This window comes from Pleurodeles waltl, chromosome 11, assembly GCF_031143425.1.
Source record: "Pleurodeles waltl isolate 20211129_DDA chromosome 11, aPleWal1.hap1.20221129, whole genome shotgun sequence".
NCBI lineage: Eukaryota > Metazoa > Chordata > Amphibia > Caudata > Salamandridae > Pleurodeles > Pleurodeles waltl.
This window is the reverse complement of record NC_090450.1, coordinates 972,383,521-972,389,520: the sequence shown is the minus strand read 5'-3', so window position 1 is coordinate 972,389,520 and position 6,000 is coordinate 972,383,521. Positions and strand designations below refer to the sequence as shown.

General features: G+C 47.7%; 1 long non-coding RNA gene across 1 annotated transcript in view; it reads left to right on the top strand.

Moving 5' to 3' along the window:
- Nucleotides 1–299: 299 nt before the first annotated feature.
- LOC138265342 (uncharacterized) overlaps nt 300–6,000 on the top strand; it is a 59,393-nt gene continuing 53,692 nt past the window's right edge. Inside the window, exon 1 of the long non-coding RNA XR_011199345.1 lies at nt 300–506. This is a non-coding gene — a long non-coding RNA (uncharacterized lncRNA). The remainder of the gene's footprint in view (nt 507–6,000) is intronic.

The following is a 6,000-nucleotide window of genomic DNA, read 5'->3' as shown; positions in this document are numbered from 1 at the left end:
ATTAGGGCGGCAGGGCTCCGCCCAAGAGTCAATTTTGCATCAAACAAAATGTTTCCCCAGCTTCAATTTCTGCATCCCAAAAAATGTTTCATACATTAAAACTTCAAACAGTGTGACCCTCGTTCTGCGCGAGGGTCAGGCAAAACCAGGCACTTTTGAAAGACACATGTGCTGCAGCGCATGTGCTGGACGTCGCAGGATTTATAGAGCTTACCTGATCTCAGCCCTGGCCTCCGGCAGCCTACAACACTGTAAGGGACTGCCTCTTATGATGCACTGAAGCCTCGGTCAAAGAAAACAGCCTGGGCGCTTTAGCATAAGGCCTGGGTTTCCAAAGCTGCCTGTCAATCAGCAAGGCTGTGCAGCACTGCAGCCCTTCGTCACAGGGTGGGTGGGAACAAGCCTCCATGGCCCCACCTCATTCTGGGAGTAGCTGGGAAAGGATTGCGGTGTACACAAGGCTGGCTGACCACGACGTGATCTGCATGCAGCGGCGACGGAAAAAGGTAAGTATTTGACTTTAAAAACAAATGTTATTCCCCCATCCCCTGCCTCGCTCCATCCCCCCTAACCCCTCCGTCCCTCCCCTCGCCCGCCTCTCCCTTTGAGATTTGCGGTACGGCAGGTCAAATAGCAGACTATGCATTTACCATTAAAACACCCCATTGTCATTCAGATTTTAGTTCAATTTTACTGCCCCATTGTACCATTTACCAATTATATGTCAAGGGTATGCTTAGATATTGAAAAGAAGACACCTTGCAGTTTTTCCAACACAATCTCAACCCGCATGACTGTGGACTTCTCAGGAATGGCCATAACTAATTGTTACTCACCAAATCCCTTTCCACGCACATTGTGAAATACTCCGGGACAGTGTCCCGCCCATGTGCAGCAAATCCGTGATGGGAAAAACACTCCTCTGCTTTAAGCGCTGAAATCGTTTGAAACGTGGGTGAACAGACTTTCCTGGGTACGTCAGTCATATAAGAGCAATTAGGCTATGGTACAAATGTTTGTACGTTTGAAAAGAAACTTTGCGATTGCTTGTATTTTTATGTATACCGTTACCGGATTTACATTTCTTTAGAATGCTTCTTCTTTTTTTTTAAATATAGCGGTATTTAGTATGCTGTCTGCGATTCGAACATTTCTTTACAATGATGGGACACCAGATCACTTTACAAGCAAAATGCACATATTCAAGCAATTAATTTTAAATGGCATTCAACTTTTATCTGTCTTAAAAGGCCAAAGGCTGAGTCATTATCCAGATGAGCTGTCTTCTCTCCCACGTCAAGAGCACGCCTGCAAAGTGTCACTCACTGGGCTTTTTTCTCACGCATACACCAGGCAGGTCTTCAGGTGTGTCGCACCTCCCTTGAATAGCTCTCCAAAGTGTTTGAAATGCTCATGTAGATATGTGATCCCACCCACCATATTGCAGTCATCCTAGCCTGGCACATCTGCTTCACCTCAGCATGAGGCCACATGTTTGCAAGAGAATATGCTTTTAGGCACTCTGGAAATAGTCTAAGCCATGCAAAATGAATGCCTATACTTACGTTTTTTACATTTCAAGCTTACCGTTTTTTCATTTTTATATTCTTACTATGTTTAAATCACCCCCCCCAGTTTATCAGTAAATTAGTACTTTAAAAATCTCTTGGAGAGTAGACAAGTTATGAACATTGCTTGACTCTTTTCCAGTACACTTGCATATGGTGCTGTATTGCACACATACGAAGCACAGCAAAAATAGCCTAGACTCCATAACTAATTTCATTCTTACTGGAGATCTTGGAAGAAGTTAGGGAATTCATGACAGCTTTGGTCAGAATTCTAATGTAGCATGGCAGCTCGTGGCTTACTTTGATTCAGCTTGGCCATCTATGAAAAGGGCACCTATTCATATTACTTACTGATTTGTTTTGAGCAACAATAAGTCACCCTGTGCTTTTTAATTATCTTTCGAGACTCTTGAGAGTTGTATGGCTTCTTTTTTAACTGTTTTGTATTGATGATGTTGTGTCTTATATGCTTTTAGGGCTTTTTTTGCCGAAATAAAGCTAAATTGAATTCTTGAATTGAAGTCACCCTGTGACCACTTCAGAGCACTGCTTTTTGTGGGGGAGAACCCCCCGAACCCACCTTATCACGGTCAGGCTCGCTCACTGTGCTCGCACGCCACCGGGCACTCATCCAGAACTTTTACGCCCCACCACTTTCAAATGGCACCAGCCGCTACTGGTTATATTTGCTCAGCTTTGACCTCTGCACCCGACCGGCCCAGTGTTGCTGGTGGTGGGTGTTTGGGGTTAACTTGAACCCCGACCGGTGGACTTCCTAAAACCCAGATACTGAACCTGTAAGTGTTGTACTTACCTGTAAACGGACTTAACATTTCTTTCCCCACCCCCCAGGAACTGTTTCTGAAAATTGCAGTGTCCATTTTTAAAACAGATTACTGCCAATATTTCAAAAACTGTATAATGTATCGATTTCAAACAAAGTACTGTTGATACATGTGTGAAATACAAATCTATTGAAGTACTTACCTGCAACTTGAATCTTGTGATTCTAAAAATAAGTTAAGAAAATATATTTTTGATACATAAAAACCATTGGTCTGAAGTTAAGTCATTGATTGTGTGCTTCTTCTATTGTCTGTGTGTGTATAACAAATGCATTGCACTACCCACTGATAAGCGTAACTGCTCGACCACACTACCACAAAAGAGAGCATTAGTATTATCTACTTTTGCCTCTGTTAAGCTTCTGGGAAACCCCTGGACTCTGTGCACATTATGGCCCTCATTATGACAATTGCGGTAAATCCTGCTTCCCGACGTGGTGACGGCCGCCAACATACCGTCGCGGAGGCAAACATCCGTTTGCCATATTATGACACACACACACCAAACCGACAGAATACTGCCACAAACACATATCTGCCAGACCAAAGGTCAGTGTTAAAGTGGCGTTAGTACCACCCATACTGTTACGCCAACAAAACAATGCCCACCACATTATGACCCGCGAATCACCACGGCGGACATTCAACAGCAGTAAACCATTGGCGGTACACACCAGCGCGGTCTGAATGGCCACCAAAATACAAAACCACACAATTTTGGCCAATACCAAAAACCCACACCTGACACTGATTCACACACCACATCCATCCACCCACAGCACTGTAAAACACCCACCCACATTACCCACAATCCTTTACGAACACCAGAAATTGCCACAAGACAGACACGAATATCACAGAGACAACTACACACAGACCACAAACACCCATCCATCTGTCACATCCCATACCCCACCACATTACTCAACACCCTCTGCACATCACACACCACACAACACCCATATCCCCACTAAGGCACCCCTGTTTCACTGATGAGGAGTTGCGGGTAATGGTGGAGGAAATAGGGTAGAGCCACATCTGTTTGGAGCACAGGTACAGCAGATAACCATTGCCAGGAAGATGGAGCTGTGGCGGAGAGTCGTGGACAGGGTGAACGCCGTGGGACAGCATCCAAGAACAAGATATCAGGAAGAGGTGGAACGACCTTTGCGGGAAGGTACATTCCGTGGCAGCAAGGCACCAGCTTGCCATCCAGAGGACTGGCGGTGGCCCCCACCTCCTCCCCCACAGCTGACAGCATGGGAGGAGCAAGTCTTGGCAATCCTGCATCCTGAGGGACTCACTGGAGTAGCCGGAAGACTGGACACTGGTGAGTCAATATTTACTACTTATCACCTCCCATACCTGCTTGCCATCTCACCCCCTTACCCTGACTCCCATCACTCCACTCCATCCCACACAGTGCACCTACACATGTGACCAACCCCAATGCCAAGTCCTGCATGCCATACCAATGCATGGACAATCCTCCCAGCCCTGCATGTACACCCATCACCAAAGCATGTACAGCATGGAGTACTAAAAATCATACATCATCATACACAAAGGTGGCAGGGCAACAGCAACAATAGAGGGGAAGCTAGGGATGTACAATATATCACAGACATGAAGCATACACATCACTTACAGGCACCCCAGCCCATCCCAGCGGTGAGTAGGTGCCATGACTATCCAGTCCCCCAACAGAAGATGCCCCCAGTGATGACAGTAACTGTGGACTTCTGGATCTGGATGAACTTCCTGGCCCATCAGGGACCACTGGTCAGTCGGCAACCCCAGCCCACTCCCAGTCCACCACAGAGCCTCCCCCCTCACTATCCAACACCACAGCACCCACCCAACATCCCCACACCTCTGTCACCAGGACACGTCAATCAGCAGTGTGCCCACCTGTACAGGGACCCCAGTCCACATCTCACACCCAAGACAATCAGGGTCCTAGGGTCAGTGGCAGTGGACACACCATTCCGGAGACAGAGGCACAAGGGGACAAGGACACTCGGAGGACAGCTGTGCGCCAGAGGGAGGACAGGCCCAGGAAACCGACCCTCCAGGAGGCACTCACTAATGTCCTGGGGGCTTACCAACAATCCCAGGACAAGATGGGCCAGATCCTTACCAACATGCAGGATAACAAGTGGCTGCAGGAGGTATACCATCAGGAGATCAGGAAAGATCTGCAGGCCCACAACACCACCATGGTCTCCATAGCAGGGGTGCTGGCTAATATGGCCAACATCACGAGGGAATGGACAGCAACCCAGCGGGCCCCTACCACTAGCCAGTCTACTGACCAGCCCTCCACATCTGCTGCAGCTAGTGGACAGGAGGCCCTGCCACAGGACCCACAGGTCACCAGCACCCCTCCCCCTGCAGAAGGTGAACCACCCCACAAACGTTCCCTGCGACCTAGACAGAAGCCAGAGACACTTGGCAAGACCAAGACTACTGCCAGGAAATGAGACCCTCCTGAATGTCGCTCTTGTGTCCCACCCTGTCACCTTGTCCACTCTGAACTGCATTTGCTCCCCTTCCTATGGCCCCTTGGACACTGGACCTGTGCTACAAACAGACTGGAACAATACCCTGGACTTACTTCTACCATCACCAGATTCCATTGCACTTTTCTGTCTATAATTTGCACTAAAATAAACACTCTTGAACACAACTTGAGTGACAGTGTTTTATGTGATGAAAATGTGCAATTATGGAAACAGACATCTTGTGCAAATTATCTGAACACTGTGATAGCTTGCAAATAATGACCTGTAGCTGTCTGTAGTCATCACATCAATACACAGTTTTTATAACACCAACATCTGCAAAATGAGAAGGCATAGGTGACAGTAATTTGAGATGCAAAGGAAGTGAATGCCATCCTGCTATAGCCACACTGAAAACATCAATAGTCAGAGGAATGGTCAGTTCCACTGTCTCACCTGTGTGTCATTGGAAGTATTGACATATAACTGATGTTCTGTTGTCCACATCCTCACCCTCTGCCTCCTCATCCTCACTGTCCTCAGGGTCCACTGCTGCCACAGGGGCATTTCCAATCTCCTCCTCCTTCAGATAAGGCACATGTTGTCTGAGGGCCAGGTTGTGCAACATACAGCATGGTACTACTATCTGGCAAACCTTCTTGGGTGAGTAGAACAGGGATCCACCTGTCAGATGGAGGCATCTGAACCTGGCCTTCAGGAGGCCTAAGGTACGTTCGATGATCCCCCTGGTACGCCCATGTTCATCATTATACTGATTCTCAGCCCCTGTTATGGCATTCCTCACAGGGGTCAGGAGCCACGATAGTTTGGCTAGCCAGAGTCACCTGCAAGTATTGAGGGACAAACATTAGCCTTACACAATGGTATGGGGATAGCTCCTGAAGGCATACACTGACATACATTGCGTGGGGACTCAGGCTCATCTATTAGCCACACCCTGTGCCTCTGTAGTTGTGCCATCACATTTGGGATGCTGCTATTCCTCAGGCCGAAGGTGTCATGCAGCGACCCAGGATATTTGGCACTGACGTGGGGGATGCACTGGTCCACCAGGCACAC